Source organism: Lolium rigidum, chromosome 4 (assembly GCF_022539505.1).
Source record: "Lolium rigidum isolate FL_2022 chromosome 4, APGP_CSIRO_Lrig_0.1, whole genome shotgun sequence".
Lineage (NCBI taxonomy): Eukaryota > Viridiplantae > Streptophyta > Magnoliopsida > Poales > Poaceae > Lolium > Lolium rigidum.
The window spans coordinates 33,922,415-33,944,236 of NC_061511.1; positions in this window are offsets into that span (position 1 = coordinate 33,922,415).

Genomic DNA, 21,822 nt, shown 5'->3' on the forward strand with positions numbered 1-21,822 from the left:
ATCATAAATTTTCTTAGGCATAACAGAAATACTTGCACCAAGATCACATAAAGCATTACAACAAAAATCATTGACCCTCATCTTAATGATGGACTCCCAACCATCTTCCAACTTCCTAGGAATAGAGGTCTCAAGTTTTAGTTTATCTTCTCTAGCTTTTATGAGAGCATTTGTAATATGTTTTGTAAAGGCCAAATTAATAGCACTAGCATTGGGACTTTTAGCAAGTTTTTGTAAGAACTTTATAACTTCAGAGATGTGACAATCATCAAAGTCTAAATCATTATGACCTACAGCAATGGAATCATTGTCCCCAACATTTTGAAAAATTTCAGCAGTTTTATCACAAGTAGTTTCAAGCAATTTTGCACGCTTTGCACTAGGAGTAGAAGCATTGCCAACACCAATTATTTTACCATTGATAGTAGGAGGTGTAGCAACATGTGAAGCATTATCATTACTAGTGGTGGGAATAGTCCAAACTTTAGCTACATTATTCTCTTCAGCTAGTTTTTCATTTTCTTCTCTTTCCCACCTAGCATGCAATTCAGCCATCAATCTAATATTCTCATTAATTCGAACTTGGATGGCATTTGCTGTAATAAGACTACAGAAAACGCCATCCAAGTTCGAATTAATGAAAATATTAGATTGATGGCTGAACTGCATGCTAGGTGGGAAAGAGAAGAAAACGAAAAATTTGCTAAAAAGAATAATGTAGCTAAAGTTTGGACTATTACCACCACTAATAATGTTGATGCTTCACATGTTGCTAAACCTCCTACAATCAATGGTAAAATAATTGGTGTTTGCAATGTTTCTACTCCTAGTGCAAAGCGTGCAAAATTGCCTGAAACTGCTAAAACTGCTGAAACTGCTTGTGATAAAACTGCTGAAATTTTTCAAAATATTGGGGACAATGATCCCATTGTTGTAGATCATAATGATTTAGATTTTGATGATTGTCACATCTCTGAAGTTATAAAGTTCTTACAAAAACTTGCTAGAAGTCCTAATGCTAGTGCTATAAATTTGGCCTTTACAAAACATATTACAAATGCGCTCATAAAAGCTAGAGAAGATAAATTAAAAGTTGAAACTTCTATTCCTAGGAAGTTAGAAGATGGTTGGGAGCCCATCATTAAGATGAAGGTAAATGATTTTGATTGTAATGCTTTATGTGATATTGGTGCAAGTATTTCTGTTATGCCTAAGAAAATCTATGATATGCTTGACTTGCCACCATTGAAAAATTGTTATCTGGATGTTAATATTGCTGATAATGCTATAAAGAAACCTTTGGGGAGGATTGATAATGTTCGCATTACGGTTAACAATAACGTTGTCCCCGTTGATTTTGTTGTCTTGGATATTGAATGCAATGCATCTTGTCCCATTATTTTGGGAAGACCTTTTCTTCGAACTCGTTGGTGCTATTATTGATATGAAGGAAGGTAATATTAAGTATCAATTTCCTCTCAAGAAAGGTATGGAACACTTCCCTAGAAAGAGAATGAAGTTACCTTATGATTCTATTATTAGAACAAATTATGATGTTGATGCTTCACCTCTTGATAATACTTGCTTCACACTTTTCTGCGCCTAGCTGAAAGGCGTTAAAGAAAAGCGCTTATGGGAGACAACCCATTATTTTACTCCTGCACTTTTGTTTTATATTTGAGTCTTGGAAGTTGTTACTACTGTAGCAACCTCTCCTTATCTTTATTTTATTGCATTGTTGTGCCATGTAAAGTCTTTGATAGTAGGGTTGATACTAGATTTGGATTACTGAAACAGATTTCTTACTGTCACGAAATTGAGCAGCCTCTTCTGTAGGTTATTTAGAAAAATCTGCCAATTTACGTGCGTGATACGCAGATATGTACGCAACTTTCATTCAATATGAGCATTTTCATCTGAGCAAGTTAAGTGCCCCTGAAAAATTCGTCTTTACGGACTGTTCAGTTTTGGCAGATTCTGTCTTTTATTTCGCATTGCCTGTTTTGTTAAGTTTGATGGATTTCTTTGTTCCATTAACTTTCAGTAGCTTTGTGCAATGTCCAGAAGCGTTAAGAATGATTATGTCACCTCTGAATATGTGAATTTTCGATTATGCACTAACCCTCTAATGAGTTTATTTTGAGTTTGGTGTGGAGGAAGTTTTCAAGGGTCAAGAGAGGAGGATGATACAATATGATCAAGAAGAGTGAAAAGTCTAAGCTTGGGGATGCCCCCGTGGTTCATCCCTGCATATTTTAAGAAGACTCAAGCATCTAAGCTTGGGGATGCCCAAGGCATCCCTTCTTCATCGACAACTTATCATGTCACCTCTAGTGAAACTATATTTTTATTCCGTCACATCTTATGTGCTTTACTTGGAGCGTCTGTTTGTTTTTGTTTTTGTTTTTGTTTGAATAAAATCGGATCCTAGCGTTCCTTGTTTGGGAGAGAGACGCGCTCCGTTGTTGCATATGAACACATGTGTTCTTAGCTTTACTTTTAATGTTCATGGCGAAGGTTGAAACTGCTTCGTTCGTTGTTATATGGTTGGAAACAGAAAATGCTTCATGTGGTAATTGGTATAATATCTTGAATAATTTGATACTTGGCAATTGTTGTGATCAAATAGATCATGTTTAAGCTCTTGCATCATGTACTTTGCACCTATTAATGAAGAACTACATAGAGCTTGTTAAAATTTGGTTTGCATGATTGGTCTCTCTAGAGTCTAGATATTTTCTGGTTAAGGTGTTTGAACAACAAGGAGACAGCGTAGAGTCTTATAATGCTTGCAATATGTTCTTATGTAAGTTTTGTTGTACTGGTTTATACTTGAGTTTGCTTCAAACAACCTTGCTAGCCTAAGCCTTGTATTGAGAGGGATTACTTCTCATGCATCCAAATCCTTGAGCCAAAAACTATGCCATTTGTGTCCACCATACCTACCTACTACATGGTATTTTTCTGCCATTCCAAAGTACATTACTTGAGTGCTACCTTTAAAATTCTATTCTTTGTCTTTGCAATATATAGCTCATGGGAAAATAGCCTTAAAAACTATTGTGGTGAAGAATATGTAGCTTATGTATCTTATTTCTTATAAGTTGCTTGTTGAGCGGTAACCATGCTTCTGGGGACGCCACCAACTATTACACCTTTGTTGAATATCATGTGAGTTGCTATGCATGTTCGTCTTGTCTGAAGTAAGGGTGATTTATCATGATCAAATGGTTTGAGTATGCATATTGTTAGAGAAGAACATTGGGCCGCTAACTAAAGCCATGAATCATGGTGGAAGTTTCAGTTTGGACATTAATCCTCAATCTCTTATGAGAATATTATCTGTTGTTGAATGCTTATGCATTAAAGAGGAGTCCATTACCTATTGTCTATGTTGTCCCGGTATGGATGTCTAAGTTGAGATCTATCAAAAACGAGAAATCAAATGCGATCTATCTCCTTGGACCTTTGTACAGGCGGCATAGAGGTACCCCTTTGTGACACTTGGTTGAAACATATGTTATGCAATGATAATCCATGTGAATCCAAGCTAATTAAGACAAGGTGCGAGCACTATTAGTATACTATGCATGAGGCTTGCAACTTGTAAGATGTCTTATACATAACACATATGATTTATTACTACCGTTGACAAAATTGTTTCTATGTTTTCAAAATGAAAAGCTCTAGCACAAAAATAGTAATCCATGCTTCCCTCCGCGAAGGGCCTTTCTTCTACTTTATTGTTGAGTCAGTTTACCTACTTCTTTCTATCTTAGAAGCAAACACTTGTGTGAACTGTGTGCATTGATTCTTACATGTTTACCTATTGCACTTGTTATATTACTTTGTGTTGACAATTATCCATGAGATAAATATGTTGAAGTTGAAAGCAACTCGCTGAAACTTATATCTTCCTTTGTGTTGCTTCAAAGCTTTCTACTAAGAATTTATTTCTTTATGAGTTAACTCTTATGCAAGTCTTATTGATGCTTGTCTTGAAAGTACTATTCATGAAAAGTCTTTGTTATATGGTTAAGTTGTTTATTGATTGTCTTTACCATTGCTTCGAATCACTGCATTCATCTCATATGCTTTACAATAGTATTGATCATGATTATGATAGCATGTCACTTCAGAAATTATCCTTGTTATCGTTTACCTACTCGAGGGCGAGTAGGAACTAAGCTCGGGGATGCTTGATACGTCTCAAACATATCTATAATTTCTTATGTTCCATGCTACTTTTATGATGATACTCACATGTTTTATACACACTTTATGTCATTATTATGCATTTTCCGGCACTAACCTATTGACGAGATGCCGAAGAGCCAGTTGTTGTTTTCTGCTGTTTTTGGTTTCAGAAATCCTACAAAGGAAATATTCTCGGAATTGGACGAAATCAACGCCCAGGGTCTTATTTTTCCACGAAGCTTCCAGAACACCGAAAGGGATACGAAATGGGGCGACGAGGCGCCGCCACCATAGGGCCGCGCGGCCAGAGGGGGGCCCGCGCCGCCTGATAACCCACAAGTATAGGGGATCGCAACAGTCTTCGAGGGAAGTAAAACCCAAATTTATTGATTCGACACAACGGGAGCCAAAGAATATTTGTAAGCGTTAACAGCGGAGTTGTAAATTCAGCTGCACCTGGAAACAGACTTGCTCGCAAGAGTTTATCAGTAGCAATAGTTTTATAGCAGTAGCAGTAGTGAAATATCAGCGGCAGAGTAACAAAGACAGCAGTAGTGATTATAGTAAATAGCAGGATTAAAATACTGTAGGCACATGGATGGATGAACGGGCGCTGCATGGATGAGAGAAACTCATGTAACAATAAAGGTAGGGCATTTGCAGATAATAATAAAACGGTATCCAAGTACTAATCAATCAATAGGCATGTGTTCCATATTTAGTCGTACGTGCTCGCAATGAGAAAATTGCACAACATCTTTTGTCCTACCAGCCGGTGGCAGCCGGGCCTCTAGGGAATCTACTGGAAATTAAGGTACTCCTTTTAATAGAGCACCGGAGCAAAGCATTAACACTCCGTGAACACATGTGATCCTCATATCACCGCCTTCCCCTTCGGTTGTCCCAATTTCGTCACTTTGGGCCTCGGGTTCCGGACAACAATACGTGTATACAACTTGCAGGTAAGATCATAAAGCAATGAATATCATCATGAATTGCTAACATGTTCAGATCTGAGATCATGGCACTCGGGCCCTAGTGACAAGCATTAAGCATAACAAGTTGCAACAATATCATAAAAGTACCAATTATGGACACTAGGCACTATGCCCTAACAATCTTATGCTATTACATGACCAATCTCATCCAATCCCTACCATCCCCTTCAGCCTACAGCGGGGGAATTACTCGCACATGGATGGGGGAAACATGGCTGGTCGATGGAGAGGCGTCGGTGGTGATGATGGCGATGATCTCCTCCAATTCCCCGTCCCGGCGGAGTGCCAGAATGGAGTTTCTGGTCCCGAGACGGAGTTTAGCGATGGCGGCAGTGTTCTGGATGTCTTCTGGCGATTTCGTCTAACCCCCGTGCGTTTTTAGGTCGAAACCTTTAAGTAGTCCAAAGGGGGGCGTCGGAGGCTGGCCAAGGGGGCCTCACCATAGGGCGGCGCGCCCCCCTCCTAGGCCGCGCCGGCCCATGGTGTGGGGGCCGTCGGCCCCCCTTGGCCTTCCCTTCTGGCTCCGTGAATCTTCTGGAAAAATAAGCCCTTTGACATTTATTCCGGGGATTTTCCTGAAAGTTGAATTTCTGCACAAAAACGAGACACCAGAGCAATTCTGCTGGAAACAGCGTTAGTCCGTGTTAGTTGTATCCAAAATACACAAATTAGAGGCAAAACAATAGAAAAAGTGTTCGGGAAAGTAGATACGTTTTGGACGTATCAACTCCCCGCAAGCTTAGCTTATTGCTGGTCCTCAAGCAATTCAGTTAACAACTGAGTGCGATAAAAGAACTTTCACGAACACATTTGTTCATATGATGTAAATATTCTCATGATATGGGCAAGTACTTAAGCAATTCATAATAAGATACATGCAAATAAAATTATCTAATAGCTATGTCAATCATGGAAAAGGTACCAACAAATTAATAATAAGCATCATGAATCATGTCTATCAGCAGGATTGCAATGTTCGTAAAAGGATATGATAAAGTGGTATCTGATGCGTGTAGTTGACACGTCCGTTGGGAACCCCAAGAGGAAGGTGTGATGCGCACAGCAGCAAGTTTCCCTCAGTAAGAAACCAAGGTTTATCGAACCAGTAGGAGTCAAGAAGCACGTTGAAGGTTGATGGCGGCAGAGTGTAGTGCGGTGCAACACCAGGGATTCCGGCGCCAACGTGGAACCTGCACAACACAATAACAGAAGCTTGCCCCAACGTAACAGTGAGGTTGTCAATCTCACCGGCTTGCTGTAACAAAGGATTAGATGTATAGTATGGAAGATGATGATTGTTTGCGAAGAACAGTAAAGAACAATTGCAGCAGATTGTATTTCAGATGTAAAGAATAGGACCGGGGTCCACAGATCACTAGTGGTGTCTCTCCCATAAGATAAGCAGATGTTGGGTGAAAAAATTACAGTTGGGCAATTGACAAATAAAGAAGGCATAACAATGCACATACATATATCATGATGAGTACTATGAGATTTAATCAGGGCATTACGATAAAGTACATAGACCGCTATCCAGCATGCATCTATGCCTAAAAAGTCCACTTTCAGGTTATCATCCGAACCCCTTCCGGTATTAAGTTGTAAACAACAGACAATTGCATTAAGTATGGTGCGTAATGTAATCAACACAAATATCCTTAGACAAAGCATCGATGTTTTATCCCTAGTAGCAACAAGCACATCCACAACCTTAGAACTTTCCGTCACCTGTCCCAGATTTAATGGAGGCATGAACCCACTATCGAGCATAAATACTCCCTCTTGGAGTCACAAGTATCAACTTGGCCAGAGCCTCTACTAGCAACGGAGAGCATGCAAGAACATAAATAACATATATGATAGATTGATAATCAACTTGACATAGTATTCAATATTGATCAGATCCCAACAAACACAACATGTAGGATTACAAATAGATGATCTTGATCATGATAGGCAGCTCACAAGATCTAACATGATAGCACAATGAGGAGAAGACAACCATCTAGCTACTGCTATGGACCCATAGTCCAGGGGTGAACTACTCACACATCGATCCGGAGGCGATCATGGCGATGAAAAGACCTCCGGGAGATGATTCCCCTCTCCGGCAGGGCGCCGGAGGCGATCTCCTGAATCCTCCGAGATGGGATTGGCGGCGGCGGCATCTCTGGAAGGTTTTCTGTATCGTGGCTCTCCGTACTGGGGGTTTCGCGACGAAGGCTTTAAGTAGGCGGAAGGGCAGGTCATGAGGCATCACGGGGGGCCCACACAACAGGGCCGCGAGGGCCCCCTGTTGGCCGCGCCGCCCTACTGTGGCGGCGCCCCGTGGCCCCACGTCGTTCCCTCTTCGGTCTTCTGGAAGCTTCGTGGACCCTGGGCGTTGATTTCGTCAAATTCCGATAATATTTCCTTACTAGGATTTCTGAAACCAAAAACAGCAGAAAACAGCAACTGGCTCTTCGGCATCTCGTCAATAGGTTAGTGCCGGAAAATGCATAATAATGACATATAATGTGTATAAAACATGTGAGTATCATCATAAAAGTAGCATGGAATATAAGAAATTATAGATACGTTTGAGACGTATCAGTATCTCGCTTGCCCGTATTTGTACAGCAAAACATAAATGCTCGGGCACCTTTGAAGTTCATGGGAAGACTGGAAGTAGAGATTATCAAAGATAAAAGCATCAAAGTTATACCACAGTTAATCACATTTTGGAACAAGCATATTATACTAAGAATGACAGTTGTGCTCTCAAGAAAGTGCTCATAGAAAGGATGGAGACTCAATGTAAAAGTAAAAGATTGACCCTTCGCAGAGGGAAGCAGGGATTAACATGTGCTAGAGCTTTTCATTTGTAAAATAGGAGTAAAATTATTTTGAGAGGTGTTTGTTGTTGTCAACGACTGATAGTGGGTACTCTAACTACCTCGTCAACCAGACTTTCAAGAGCGGCTCCCATGAAGGATGTTATCTCTACCAGCAAGGTAAATCATCCCTCTTCCCTTTTGTTTACACATATATTTTAGTTTCATTATGGATGACACTCCCCCAACCTTTGCTTACACAAGCCATGGCTAACCGAATCCTCGGGTGCCTTCCATCAATCACATATCATGGAGGAGTGTCTATTTGCAATTTAAGTTGCTTACTGATAAATCAGGGCAAAACATGTGAAGAGAATTATTAATGAAAGTTGATTAATTGGGGCTGGGAACCCCGTTGCCAGCTCTTTTTGCAAAATTATTGGATAAGCGGATGTGCCACTAGTCCATTGTGAAAGTCTGTCAGGAGTAAATGACAAGATTGAAAGATAAACACCACATACTTCCTCATGAGCTATAAATCATCAACACAAATTGAGAAGCATTTTCAAGGTTTAAAGGTAGCACATGAGAATTTACTTGGAATGGTTTGAAATGCCATGCATAGGTATTTATGGTGGACACTCTGGAATAACTTGGTTTTCAGGGGTTTGGAAGCACGAGCAGCGTTCCCGCTCAGTACAAGTGAAGGCTAGCAATAGACCGGGAAGCGACAATCAGGAGAGCAAGAATCGTCATAATCATGCTTGCGACAAAATAAATTAACGGAGGCATAAAAGTGATACAAGAACTCTGAGGTAAAGTAAATCACCGAGGCTTAATTGACTTTTGTTCAGTCACATGCATGCGTGAGCATGTGCCAAGTTGATTCAAGTGAATTATTCAGAGGAGGACACCACAATGTCATATCTATCTATGAATAAAGCAATGCAAGCAAATATTCATGACATGCTACTCATATTAATAGATTGGAGCTAAGCATGAGAGATCATGAACTACTAGACTTTCTTAAATGACATATACCTCACCTGAACCAACTAAGCATGCTCACATGGATGAGTATATGTACAAAAATAAAAACAAATAAAGTTCATACCAGCCTCTCACCACAGTCGGATTGTCGTAGATCGTCATTATTGCCTTTCACTTGTGTAGCTTGAATAATATGGAATGAGAGCCAAGCTCTAACCACCGAAGACCGCTGAACTCCATAATGAACTTTACAAAACCAAAGAAGAACAGCAAATATTTTTGGTGTTTTCGGATTGGAAACAAGAACAAAAGGAAACAAGCAAACAAAGCAAAATCTTTTTGGATTTTCTTATAGCAAGCCAACGATAGCAAATAAAGCAAAATAAGAGCAAGAAACCAAAATAAGCAAATGGTAAAGAGAAACAACAGAAATATTTTTGGTCTTTTCGTGTTTTAGGAAAAGAAACAAAGCAAAAACAAGAAAATGAAAACTAAAAGAGTCGCATAAACACAAAGCAGCAGAAATTCGTCAAACTTGACAGCAGTACAGTAATCGATTTTTAAGAAGTTCTTCCGCTGCCCAGCTCGAAAAGTGTTCAACTAATGAAAGTTAGATAACAACCTGGGGAACATGCACAAAAATTGGCTTCGCAAAATAACGTTCTGGCTGTTTTTGAGAATTTTTTTGGTATCAGTGCAGAATCTGTTTTCAATCAGCACTTCCCCAAATATCATCTTCCTCTTATTAGAAAACCACTTTAAGAAGCTAAACAAGTATGTACAAGTATCCAGCAACTATAATATGAAAAGAATGAGTGATGCCGGTATACCTCCCCCCAAGCTTAGGATTTTGGCCTAAGTGGAGATCAACCCCAGCGAGGGTCAGGGTTCCATGCCGGTGGATCATACATGGCGTGATCATAATAAGGTCCCGGTGCAGAAGAAAAGGGTGAAGGCTCCTCATGCCCAAAATGTTGATGCGAAGAACTCGCTGCATCGGATGACAAGTCGAGGTGTTCCCCGGCCTCCTCCGTGCCATCCCTTACATGATGGTCTTCCCCTTCTATGTATGCATTCAGTTCACCTTCAGTGACTGACCAATCCTTCCTGGAATCGAGGTTAAACAAAACAGGTGCAGGTAATCCTACTACCCTTTCAGTTTTCTTAGTTGTTCTCCAAGTTTTCTTGTAAAATGTTATCTTGTAAGACAGGTTACTCAAATTAGACAAATCAGAAACGAAATCATGTTTAATCATGGAGACAATGTCAAGTTTCTCCATGGAGAGCTGAATATCAAGATGATAAGGTTCTACACCATGCATAGATAATAAACGAGAGGCGATGAGGCCTCCAAAAATTCCTCCCTTCTCACGTTTAGTAGCAAGTCTATAGGCTATCAAAGCACCTAAGTTATAAGTCCTATCGCCTTGCAATGCAGCAGCTAGGAAAGCCAAATCATGGATAGATAACTTATTTGCATTCTTTCTAGCAAGAACGCACTTGGTGATGAAATAAGCAAAGTAGCGAATAGCTGGGAGTTGAATACTACTGATTTTACCACTATCGTCTGAGAAGCTTCTCCCTTGACAAATCATCTTGTATAGACCCAAGAGCTCCTGCGGTAGTCCCCTAACCTTCTCGCATGATCCCCATTGTGGCACTCTAATTGCTGCACAAAAATCATCAAAAGGCAAGTTGATAGTTTTATTATAAATTTTGTATCGAACCATGGGGTTAGTTTGGGACCAAATGAATTCAAAATCCTGCACTACCGACATGGTTAGTTTTGCATATTGGCAAGGTTCACCAACAACAAAACCTTCCAACCCTGCATTAGCAATCAGATTTTGAACATCCCGCAGATTCCTGCACTCCTCATAAAATCAACGCATGGGTAGTAAGAGGGGTATACTCCCTCTTCGCGGTGAACTCTCATAACCTGTTGCACCTCCAATTCTTGTTGGTTGAGTTGGTGCCTATTCCACTCCATTTTCTGAAATTTTTCAACAAACACTATAAAAGTTGATTTGGAGACATATAAATGAGGGAAACTACTATAAGAACTTGGTAGAGTACTAAACATGCATCAAAACTAATTTTTACAACATAGAACAAGCATGTAAGCTCACTAAACATGTTACTTACAGCAGCAAAATATTCAAGATATACTCAACCAAACAAAATTCTATTTGGATAATCGAAGGAGTCACATACCGGAGAGCAAATGTGCCAAATTTCAGACAGAAATCTGGGCTGAGCAAAGAGATCGAGAAATCTTGAGCTCTTGAGCAGAAACGCGAGTGAGAGAAAGTGAGTACGAGTTTTTTCGGGAGAGAGAGTGAGATGGGAGGAAGAGATGAATAAGTGGGGCAAGGAGGGGCCCACACCACAGGGTGGTGCGCCCCCTCCTTGGTTGCACCGGCTGGTGGGGTGCAGCCCTGGGGTGCCCCACTGGTCATCCCCAGGTGCTCCCAGGTAGCTCTTCGAAAAATAAGACCAACAGTATAATTTTTGTAAATTTTTGAGAACTTTGAAAAATGCACATTTCTGGGTGTCAAAATTATTATTACAGGACAGAGAAAGATTTTCAAACCTCTAAACAACTAAAGCATTTTGCAAATCAAGTGGTGCTACAGCAAGTAAAGCAAGTGGAGGAAGAAAGAAATGTTGCTTAGCTCTTCTATGCATATAAAATGTACTTGTTAACAAGGTTGATCAAGTCTTGCCACCAAATAAATCTTACATGTCATAAAAAGAAATAAACCTCAAATCAATCATGTTACCTTATATTGTATTGATATGGATCCAATAACAAGAGTTTGATATTCTTCTTTAGGCTCATATATTGGACAACCAATATCTCCCACTTTGATAGATCTCAAATTAGAAATTGTATTAACTCCATATACTTTATCAATCCTCTTGGGAAAATAAACAGTATGTTCCTTGTCATCGACATTGAAAGTGACTTTTCCTTAATTGCAATCAATAACAGCCCCTGCGGTGTTAAGAAAAGGTCTCCCAAGAATAATAGACATATTATCATCTTCAGGCATTTCCAACACAACAAAATCAGTTAATATTAAGCAATTATTAGTAACTTGAACAGGAACATCCTCACATATACCAACAGGAATAGCAGTAGATTTATCAGCCATTTGCAAAGATATATCAGTTGGTATCAACTTATCTAAATAAAGTCTCTTATAAAGAGAAAAAGTCATAACACTAACACCTGCTCCCAAAACACATAGAGCAGTTCTAACATAATTATTCTTGATGGAACAAGGAATAGTCGGTATACCTGGGTCGCCAAGCTTCTTTGGAACTTTGCCATTGAAAGAGTAATTAGCAAGCATTGTGGAAATATCCTCATTAGGAATTTTCCTTTTGTTAGAGACAATATCTTTCATATACTTTGAATAATGAGGCAATTTAATAGCATCAGTCAAAGGTATTTGCAGGAACAAAGGTTTCATCCAATCACAAAATTTATTATAGTGTTCTTCTTCCTTCGATTTTAGTTTCTTAGCAGGAAAAGGCATTTGCTTTTGAACCCAAGGTTCTCTTTCATTACCATGTTTCTTAGCAATAAAATCTTCTTTAGTATACTTTTTATTTTTAGCATGCTATTCAGGTTCATCTTCAACTTCTTCTTTATCAGAAGCATCATTGTTACCATTATCTTTATCATGTTCATTACCACTTTCAGTTTCAGCATCAGAAATAGAAATACTATTAGGATCATTAACAGGCTCAGAGGATTCTACAATAGTTTTATGTTTCTTTTTCTTTTTCTTAGAAGGAGCAGTAGTTTCAGTTCGTTGAGAATCTTGTTCAACTCTTTTGGGATGCCCTTCAGGATATAGAGGATCCTGGGTAGAAACACCGCCTCTAGTTGTTACTTCATAAGCATGTTTTTCTTTAGAACTATTTTTTAACAAGTCATTTTGTACTTTAGTGAGTTGATCAATTTGAGTTTGAACCATATGAAAATACTTAACAAGCATCTTAACATCATTGGAGGTTCTCTCCAAAATACCATGCAATTCACTAATAGCTCGAGAATTTTCCATTAAATGATTCTCTACTCTCATATTAAAATTATTTTGCTTAACAATATAATTATCTAACTCATCTAAGCATTGTGCAGGAGGTTTTGAATACGGAATATCTTCCCTAGTAAAGCGTTGAATAGAGTGTACCTCAATCATGGATGAAGGGGGAGTTATCTTGCATAAATCTTCTATGGGAGGTAAATTCTTCACATCTTCGGATTTAATACCCTTCTCTTTAAGAGATTTCTTGGCTTCCCTCATATCTTCATCATTTAATTTAATCATACCCCTCTTCTTCAATATTGGTGTCGGGGTTGGTTAAGGTGTAGCCCAATCATCATGATTCCGGCCTATTCTAGCCAATAATTCTTCGACGTCATGTCGGAGTTCTTTTCCTGAAGCACAACCAGCACAACTATCCAGGTATGCCCTAGACTCAATGGTTAGTCCACTATAAAATATATCAAGTAAATCATGCTTTTCCAGATCATGTACAGGCCGAGCTCTAATAAGAGAGCAAAATCTTGCCCAAGCCTCAGGCAATTTCTCTCCATCTTCCTGGTCAAAATTATAAATTCTCTGCAAAACAATATGTTGAGCACTAGCAGGAAAGTATTTCCGAAAGAAAACATCAAGAAAATCACTTGGACTATCAATAGAATCAGGTGGCAAACTATTATACCAAGTTTTAGCATCATCCTTTAATGAGAAAGGAAAAATTTTAGCAACGAAATAAGTACGCTTCTTAACATCATCAGAAAACAAGCTACTCAGAGTAGACAGCTCAATCATGTGTTCTACAACACTTTCTTTTTCAGTACCACAAAAAGGTGTTTTCTCAACACTAGATATATGAGATAAATCAAGAGAAAAATCATAATCCTTATCCTTAATGTTTATAGGAGAAGTGCCAAATTTAGGATCAGGGGACAGTTTATATCTAACAGTATGTTGTGCAAGAAGCTTTTTAATATTACTTGTACCAGTAGTAGCATTGCATTTATCAATGAAATCATCATCAAGTTCTACATAATCTTCATCAAGATCATCACTCGAGTATTCAACAGACTCAGGTGAATTAACAGGTGTAGCAGTATTTTCATTGGGAGTTTCAGTACTTTCAATTTGTCTAGACCTAGCAATTGTAGCATCTAGAAAAGATCCTAATGAACCATCATTATCAAGCACAACAGAAGCATCATCAAAATTATAAGAGGAATTTTCAAATTCAGCGTAAGTACCAAGCATTTGAAGCTTGTGGTGGTGAAACAAGTTTACTTATCACAGATGGTGAATCAAGAGCAACAGAGGTACTCAGAGTTGTACCTTTTCTTGTAGTGGATGATAATATGGCGACTTTAGTATCGCGAGGTTTACCCATCATGGAGAATTTGCAGCGAACAATATCAATCCAAGTGAACTTGCAAATAAAGCTATGCTCCCCGGCAACGGCGCCGTGAAAATAGTCTTGATAACCCACAAGTATAGGGGATCGCAACAGTCTTCGAGGGAAGTAAAACCCAAATTTATTGATTCGACACAAGGGGAGCCAAAGAATATTTGTAAGCCTTAACAGCGGAGTTGTCAATTCAGCTGCACCTGGAAACAGACTTGCTCGCAAGAGTTTATCAGTAGCAACAGTTTTATAGCAGTAGCAGTAGTGAAATATCAGCGGCAGAGTAACAAAGACAGCAGTAGTGATTATAGTAAACGGCAGGATTAAAATACTGTAGGCACATGGATGGATGAACGGGCGTTGCATGGATGAGAGAAACTCATGTAACAATCAAGGTAGGGCATTTGCAGATAATAATAAAACGGTATCCAAGTACTAATCAATCAATAGGCATGTGTTCCATATTTAGTCGTACGTGCTCGCAATGAGAAACTTGCACAACATCTTTTGTCCTACCAGCCGGTGGCAGCCGGGCCTCTAGGGAATCTACTGGAAATTAAGGTACTCCTTTTAATAGAGCACCGGAGCAAACCATTAACACTCCGTGAACACATGTGATCCTCATATCACCGCCTTCCCCTTCGGTTGTCCCAATTTCTGTCACTTTGGGGCCTCGGGTTCCGGACAACAATACGTGTATACAACTTGCAGGTAAGATCATAAAGCAATGAATATCATCATGAATTGATAACGTGTTCAGATCTGAGATCATGGCACTCGGGCCCTAGTGACAAGCATTAAGCATAACAATTTGCAACAATATCATAAAAGTACCAATTACGGACACTAGGCACTATGCCCTAACAATCTTATGCTATTACATGACCAATCTCATCCAATCCCTACCATCCCCTTCAGCCTACAGCGGGGGAATTACTCACACATGGATGGGGGAAACATGGCTGGTCGATGGAGAGGCGTCGGTGGTGATGATGGCGATGATCTCCTCCAATTCCCCGTTCCGGCGGAGTGCCAGAACGGAGTTTCTGGTCCCGAGACGGAGTTTAGCGATGGCGGCGGTGTTCTGGATGTCTTCTGGCGATTTCGTCTAACCCCCGTGCGTTTTTAGGTCGAAACTTTTAAGTAGTCCAAAGGGGGGCGTCGGAGGCTGGCCGAGGGGGCCTCACCATAGGGCGGCGCGCCCCCCTCCTAGGTCGCGCCGGCCCATGGTGTGGGGGCCGTGGGCCCCCCTGGCCTGCCCTTCTGGCTCCGTGAATCTTCTGGAAAAATGAGCCCTTTGACATTAATTCCGGGGATTTTCCTGAAAGTTGAATTTCTGCACAAAAACGAGACACCAGAGCAATTCTGCTGAAAACAGCGTTAGTCCGTGTTAGTTGTATCCAAAATACACAAAGTAGAGGCAAAACAATAGCAAAAGTGTTCGGGAAAGTAGATACGTTTTGGACGTATCACCGCCCTATGGTGTGGGCCCCTCGCCAGCCCTCCGACTCTGCCCTTCCGCCTACTTATAGCCTTCGTCGTGAAAACCCCAGTACCGAGAGCCATGATACGGAAAATCTTCCAGAGACGCCGCCGCCGCCAATCCCATCTCGGGGGATTCAGGAGATCGCCTCCGGCACCCTGCCGGAGAGGGGAATCATCTCCCGGAGGACTCTTCATCACCATGATCGCCTCCGGATTGATGTGTGAGTAGTTCACCCCTGGACTATGGGTCCATAGCAGTAGCTAGATGGTTGTCTTCTCCTCATTGTGCTATCATGTTAGATCTTGTGAGCTGCCTATCATGATCAAGATCATCTATTTGTAATGCTACATGTTGTGTTTGTTGGGATCCGATGAATATGGAATACTATGTCAAGTTGATTATCAATCTATCATATATGTGTTGTTTATGTTCTTGCATGCTCTCCGTTGCTAGTAGAGGCTCCGGCCAAGTTGATACTTGTGACTCCAAGAGGGAGTATTTATGCTCGATAGTGGGTTCATGCCTCCATTGAATCCGGGACGAGTGACGTAAAGTTCTAAGGTTGTGGATGTGCTCGTTGCCACTAGGGATAAAACATCAATGCTTTGTCTAAGGATATTTGTGTTGATTACATTACGCACCATACTTAATGCAATTGTCTGTTGTTTGCAACTTAATACTGGAAGGGGTTTGGATGATAACTTGAAGGTGGACTTTTTAGACATAGATGCATGCTGGATAGCGGTCTATGTACTTTGTCATAATGCCCTGATTAAATCTCATAGTAGTCATCGTGATATATGTATGTGCATTGTTATGCCTTCTCTATTTGTCAATTTCCCAACTGTAATTTGTTCACCCAACATGCTATTTATCTTATGGGAGAGACACCACTAGTGAACTATGGACCCCGGTCCATTCTTTACATCCGAAATGCAATCTACTGCAAACTTTGTTCCTTACTGTTCTTCGCAAACAAACATCATCTTCCACACTATACATTTAATCCTTTGTTTACAGCAAGCCGGTGAGATTGACAACCTCACTGTTACGTTGGGGCAAAGTACTTTGATTGTGTTGTGCAGGTTCCACGTTGGCACCGGAATCCATGGTGTTGCGCCGCACTATATTCCGCCACCAACAACCTTCACGTGTTCCTTGACTCCTACTGGTTCGATAACCTTGGTTTCTTACTGAGGGAAAACTTGCTGCTGTACGCATCACACCTTCCTCTTGGGGTTCCCAATGGACGTGTGTCTTACACGCCATCATGTATCGCACAACGTGGTTGGGAGAGTTAGCGGTTCTATGGGATCGAGGTGGTGCACCGTGAAAGATCGGGCCAACGATCCGTATCACAAAGTCTTGTAGACGTTTCCTTCATACACCATTTAGCAGTGCTTTCCAAGGTTCGATTAAACCTAGGTCTTCTAGGGTAAAATATTACCATGCTACAATCCGCAATCCGGATCGGAGGTATCAACCGTTTTTCTGGCGCCGTTGCCGAGGAGGCAATTTTGCTATTCCGGTAAGTTTACTAGAGACCTTGTTAGTTATCTTACTTTTAGTTTTAAGTTTTTATTTACTGTTTTACTTATACTTGACAACCCCAAAAAATAGTTACTTGTTCTTTTTCAATCATTGAAGAAAACCCCAAAAAGATAATCACTATGGCAGAAAAGAAGCTTGGGGAATATGCTATCCCCAATGATGATTTTATTCTTGCACCCATAACTCAGCCCGCTATTGAAGCGGACAACTATGAAATTAAGCCTAATCTTTTAAGTTTGGTTCATCGGAACCAATTTGGAGGCTCAGCCGCTGAGGATTCAGGTATGCACTTGAACACATTCACTGAAATATGTGATAAGGTGCGCACTAAAGATGTTGATCCAAATGCTATTAAATTGCGCTTGTTTCCCTTTTCATTAAGAGGAAAAGCAAAATAATAGTTGCTAGCTCTGCCTAAGGGCACTATAACTACATGGGAGGAATGTACTAATATCTTTATGACTAAGTTTTTTCCACCAGCAAAGACTATGCAATTGCGTTCTAACATTACAGGTTTTAGACAAGAAGACCGCGAGCCACTAGCGCTTGCATGGGAAAGAATGAATGAAACCACCATGAACTATCCAAGTCGTGGAATAGAGCATTAGTTAATCCTACATTTATTTTATAATGCCCTTAACCCAATGTCAAAGTCTATGCTTAATACTGTAGCAGGAGGAACATTCATGAGCAAGCCAGTTGAGCTGGCAAGGAGGCTTCTTGATGATATGCAAAGTAACCATGCCCAACGGCATGTAGACAGATCCTTCTCAAGAAATGTGAATACAATCACCGAAGGTTATCTTTATACCCAAGTTACTTTTCTTGTGATAGCCACTGAGATTGAAGTACTTATATCTTGCTTATCACTTAGTTGAGCCTAGTTTGTTTAAGTTTTGTGTTTGAAAAAAACGAGTTCAATTCTACATTCTTTCAATCCAAATATGTAATTTACATTTAAATGCCTATTTACCTCCTCTAGGCGACATTTCGTCCCTTTCTGCAACCCCACCTATGTGATCGAAGATACCATGAATTAGAACATGGGATAACAAACCAGAGCATCTGAGTTGAGATGACTTTTAGTACACCCACTCTGCTGCAGTTGCAATTTCTCATAAAATATTGTTATGTAGGTTGATCATATCTTAATTTGTTCTGTTTGGTTTTCTATGAGAGAAGACGATGTTGCGAAGGATGATCTTAAATAGAGCACACCTATATGAACTACACGCCTGGTCACAATGTATGAGATTTTGATGAATCTTTGTGAAGGTCATAAAAAGACGAGGAGGAACACTCAGAAGCTCCACCAAATGGTAGTCTATGGAAGTCCAATACCGTAACGACATTGAGTAACACGCATCAGACTAAAACCTTAACGTTTAGTTCATTATTCAGATGTAGTCAGGCGTAATTTTGTCTGCATAGATGTTTAACCTGATAGTCACCACTAAACTCTAGGTATATATTAAAAATGATAGGACAATAATATATCATATTATGTGCCTCTGAGATGTAGTAAGGGTTGTTGGATTCATGTGAGCTTTGGTCCATGTAGACAGTCCATAGCCTAACAAAACCTGAAGTCTCAGAGGCAACTATACTATGGAAGCCTCAGGGATATGAGGATCGACTTTGGAGTATTTAATTTGATCAACCTAACCAGCCGGACCCGCACCCACTTACGCACTTTTCCGCTTTGCACACTTCAACAACATATCAACCCCTAACCAACAAATCCCCCCCCCCGCCGCCCCACATCCTCCTGTCCTCTCCCTCCTCCAGCCGCCATCTCCCCCCCCCCCCTCCCCAACTCCTTCACCATGTGTTCTTAAATTTTTGCCGATTTCAGCGTCGTTGCTTTTGGGAAGAAGAAGCAAAAGAGCATAAAGAAGATTATACATCAAAAGGTAATGATAGTTTTATTGCCCCATATATTTGTTATTCCCAGATCTAGATCTATCGGAGTATACTTGCCTTACTAAGCCGTAGATCTGAGTACCCGCTCCTTGTTGACCAATCCCAAATTGCCGTTTTTCTGGACTCCACAATAGACAAGCCACTTCATCACTACTAGAAGGACCTCGCCCGCGTTGCCACGCCGTATTTTGTTGTCTATGTGTTATTCCTCTTATGCTTCATATGTCATGTTTGATTTGGGCTTCAAGTAGTGGGAACTGATTCATCAATACTCGCCATCATGTACAAATTAATTTTTTAAACTAAAATAATAAGGTGCAGAAATAAGACACGAAGGAGAGCAATCCAATATATGCATTGCTTGTAGATAAACTAAAATAATAAGATTCATCAATAGTATGCCATATGAGAACAATCCAACATATGCATTGCAAATTATCTGAAGTGCAACCACAAAAATAGAGGCACACTCATCAAGAATAAACATGAACCTATAAACTATGTAACTATAATCAAGACACTCATCTTATACATATAAAGCACACCATCGAAATGCATAATCACGACATGAAGGAAATATATTATGTTGCTATTATTATGCTAACACTACACTTAAAGGGTGGACGCTTTGCAATTTGGCAATACTCAGTTGTTTCAGGGTGCTTTAGAGACTTCACCTAATTGCTTTAGGTAAAATAAACACACCAAGATACCATCATATATCATGTCGAGCATATATTTTGAACCGGATGGTAAAACAATTGTTTCTACTACGAACATAAGAATGGAGATAATCTGAAATAGAACACTAACTAAGTAAGTATATGGCACCAATTCTCTAAAAAACTAAGTATATGTCACCTTAGTAACAAATTTGTATATTAACATATAGGATGGTCAACTCAATGAAATATCTAATTGCAAAATAGTGGGCGGGTGCTAATTATGCACCCGCATCTGGCCATTGATCAACCCTACATGGTGATTTGTCATTTATGTCAAATTTCCTGTGACATATTTGGCTTTGTCAATGAAACCTACATGAAAGAAATGGAAGAATATAGATGAGTATAAATGTTACTCGAAAAGAGCAAATAGAACCTGATGTTATTTCTAATAGACATTTCAAAGCATGACGGAGCAGTCCTTTCTTTACCTTCACCGTGATCCTAATTTGACAAAAAAAGGAGACATCAAAGAGGGAGACACTTTCAATTCTTTACTTGCACCATGGAGATTATAGTTAAAAAAAACTGAACGCGAAGTACCAGAATACGTACCTGGCACGGTTTAGCTAGTTTTGGTATAGATTGATTAGTTCAGATTCTAACCATAATTGTATTGTATACCTTGTAATCTCCTTGTACAAATACATAAAGATGCCCACGCCTTGGAGCATTGAGTGTGTTTCCTCCTAAAACCAATCTCACATATTGTTCACATGAAGAGAGAGGTTGACAGTTCAAAACAAGAATGACAATGCGCAAACTCCAGTAGATAAGAGTCCATAAGATAATACAACGATTCATGAAGTCACAGCCTCGCTTACTTGCATTCAAGTGTATTTTCTTATTTCAGCCGAGAAGTTATTCACCGCCATATATTCACATACTCCCTTTCAGATTTAGAGTAGAAAATAAGGTGCATGTAAAGTCTGAAAATAAATGAAACCACAATACACTGGTTTACTCTCAAGTACACAAATACTGCGAATTTTTCGATAACGTAAGTACTGAGAATAGAGAAGAATAAACTTTACATGTTTCCTTATTTCTATAGGAACTTCTTCTGCACCAGATAAACTAAAGGCACATGTAGAATGTGACTATTTATCCACCTATTTGCAAGCATTTAAATAGGGTAATAAGTAAATTTAAACAATGATAAAAAAATGTCAGGAGTCATATTTACTAACAGACAAGGTCATTGCTTGACCCTAAGATTCAGGTGACATTGCCTCAAGCCCTCAAGTAGAATCCATACTTGTTTGGACTGTCAACCTGATCATTTCAACAACAAAAAACCCACAATGAATTATAAGTAACCAATCAGAAACTTATACCTGATCCTGTGCTTGGGATCCTCGATCCTAGACTCCTAGTTTGCCACTTTGCCTTCACAACCAACAAGAATGTGCTACTGAAATCTGTGCTCAGCTTGGCACCTAAACATTTTCGTCAGGAAGCAAAGGAAGAACAGAGCAGTATCTGTGTATACTCTCCTTGTCTCTGACTGACGCAGTCAAGTAGACGGTGACCCGTCCATCACCTCGCTATTAATTCCTGGTCAGGACAGCTCATAACGGAGGCCTACGGCGACCGACTAAAAGGTGGCCTGCCTTGCGCGGTGCCTCGCACCCGGCTTGGTCGTCGTCCTCCTCTGATGCCGAGGTCGCGGAAATCCGGCAAGG